The sequence below is a fragment of the Pongo pygmaeus genome, chromosome 7 (assembly GCF_028885625.2).
Source record: "Pongo pygmaeus isolate AG05252 chromosome 7, NHGRI_mPonPyg2-v2.0_pri, whole genome shotgun sequence".
NCBI classification, from domain to species: domain Eukaryota; kingdom Metazoa; phylum Chordata; class Mammalia; order Primates; family Hominidae; genus Pongo; species Pongo pygmaeus.
This window is the reverse complement of record NC_072380.2, coordinates 136,213,591-136,215,984: the sequence shown is the minus strand read 5'-3', so window position 1 is coordinate 136,215,984 and position 2,394 is coordinate 136,213,591. Positions and strand designations below refer to the sequence as shown.

The 2,394-nt window shown below is 47.1% G+C and overlaps 1 protein-coding gene across 1 annotated transcript in view; it reads left to right on the top strand.

Moving 5' to 3' along the window:
* The first annotated feature begins 232 nt into the window (after positions 1-232).
* The window catches only part of ATAD2 (ATPase family AAA domain containing 2), a 96,684-nt gene continuing 94,522 nt past the window's right edge, over positions 233-2,394 (top strand). The window contains exon 1 of the mRNA XM_054497487.2: positions 233-382. The gene's annotated coding sequence lies outside the window, so the exon portion shown is untranslated. The remainder of the gene's footprint in view (positions 383-2,394) is intronic.

Genomic DNA, 2,394 nt, shown 5'->3' with positions numbered 1-2,394 from the left:
GAAGTGGGCGGAGCTCGGGGCAACCGGCGCCAGTTCCTGGGAGGGTGGAGCCCAAGCTAAGTGGGCGGGTCCGGGGTGGGGTGAGTGGCGCGAACTCCCGGTGGGCGGAGCCCTGGACGAGGAGGACAGCGCGCTTCCGGGTAGGCGGAGCCCGGCTGGTGGGTGGGGCCCGGGATGGGGCGGGACTGGAGGACCGGGCTCTGGTGGGCGGAGTCAGGGGCGGGGCCCCGGTGAGCTTTGGGAGTAGAGGGGTCTCTGGCGGCGGCTTGGGGAGGAGCTAGGTTTGGGCTTGGAGTTGGGCCCTGAATGGCGCTTCGCTGTGAATCTCCCCGGGGAGGCTCTTCCAACCAGGGGCTGAGCTTCTGCGCTGTGGAGAAGCCAGGTGAGACACTGAAATAACAGAGGTTTGGGTGTGAAAATCTACGCTTCTGCACTCAGCCTGGAGTCCGCGGGAGCCCAGAGAAGAGGAGGGGAGTGGAGGTTAATTCCAATATGACCGCATCGAGGACGCCTTCCCAAAGGGATAGCACCCCAAATCTCACTCTATTGTAACTTAATCTTTTAAATTGGAAGGCCTGTATCTATTGGCTCGAAAAGATATATTAATTCCCTGATATAGTAAATTTGAAAAAAAAAAGTTTAAAGAGTCCATATGGTATCCTTTTTGTGTTAATCATATATTTTTTCAATTACTGGCAGTCTGGAAGAAAAGACACCATATTGTTAAAATAGTGTTTAGGGCCGGCGCGGTGGCTCACGCCTGTAATCCCAGCACTTTGGGAGACCGTGGTGGGTGGATCACGAGGTCAGGGGTTCGAGACCGGCCTGGCCAACATGGTGAAACTCCGTCTCTACTAAAAATACAAAAATTAGCTGGGCGTGGAGGCGCGCCCGTGTAATCCCAGATACTCGGGAGGCTGAGGCAAGAGAACCGCCTGAACCTGGGAGGCGGAGGTTGCAGTGAGCCAAGATCCTGCCATTGCACTCCAGCCTGGGCAACAGGGTGAGACTCCGTCTCAAAAAAAAAAAAAATAGTGTTTATCTCTGGTGAATGAATGATATTAATATCAGGGACTTTCAGTTTCAAGGACTTTACACTTAACAGTCTTCTGAATTGTTTATATTTGCAATGAGCATAGCTAGCTAATCAGGGTACTTCCCATTATAAAAACAGATGTTTACATTGATTTTAGCCATCCACAGTCGGATTCTCCAATCTCTTGAGTCTCAAAGCGGATAAATCCTAAAGATTTGGAGCACAGTTCCTGTGTCAATTACCAATTTTATTGCCTCTCAGCTCCTAATACAAACTTCCACCTAGCCTCTATGCTGTATAACAACTCTGGTAAACATTTCTCCTTTAAAGTGAGTGGGAAACCCTATAAGCTAGAAGGAATTGGGGCCCTATCTTTAGCCTCCTCAAACAAAACAATTATCAGCTAATAATTTTGTATCCAGCGAAACTAAGCATCATATCTTAAGGAAAGATACAGTCTTTTTCAGACAAATGGTGAGAGAATTCACCACTACCAAGCCACCACTACAAGAACTGCTAAAAGGAGTTCTAAATCTTGAAACAAATCCTGGAAACACATCAAAACAGAACCTCGTTAAAGCATAAATCACACAGGACCTATAAAACAAAAATACAATTTAAAAAGAAAAAAAAAACAAGGTATACAGGCAACAAAGCACGATGAATGGAATGGTGCCTCACAAGTCAATCCTAACATTGAATGTAAATGGTCTAAATGCTCCATTTAAAGTGAGTGGGACAGGTGTAGTGGTGAGAACATCCTTGTGGAGTCTGCCCCAGCCCCAGACTCGGAACATGGTCCCTCCCTAACCTTGCAGCTTTAGCCTAGCAATAACCTTTCTTCAGCCTCTTGACACAGAAACCAGGGTCCTCCCTAACCCTACCTTCTATACAGTAAGGTACTGAATAGAGTTTCCTTATATGTTATCGTTACGCCTTTATCATAGTTAATAATAATTTTTTTGGGGGGGACAGGGTCTCCCCCTATCACCCAGGCTGGAGTGCAGTGGTGCAATCATAGCTCACTACAGCCTCAAACTCCTGGGCTCAAGTGATCCTCCAGCCTCAGTAGCTGAGACTGCAGGCACGCACCACCATGCGCAGCTAACATAATTAATAGTTCTTTACGTTTAACTTCCCTTGCTTGACCTACTGTGTAGTTTCTTATCCTGATTGGGCACAAACTACTTACTATAGGACTTTGAAGCCAGGCTGGGTAGGTTCTACAACTTGCCAGTTGGGTCATCTTGGGCAAAGTTACTTCACTCTTCTGTGTCTCACTTTCCCCATCTGTAAAATGAAGTTAATGATAATGCTACTACCTCATAGGGTCATTATGAAGATTAGTTGAGTTTATG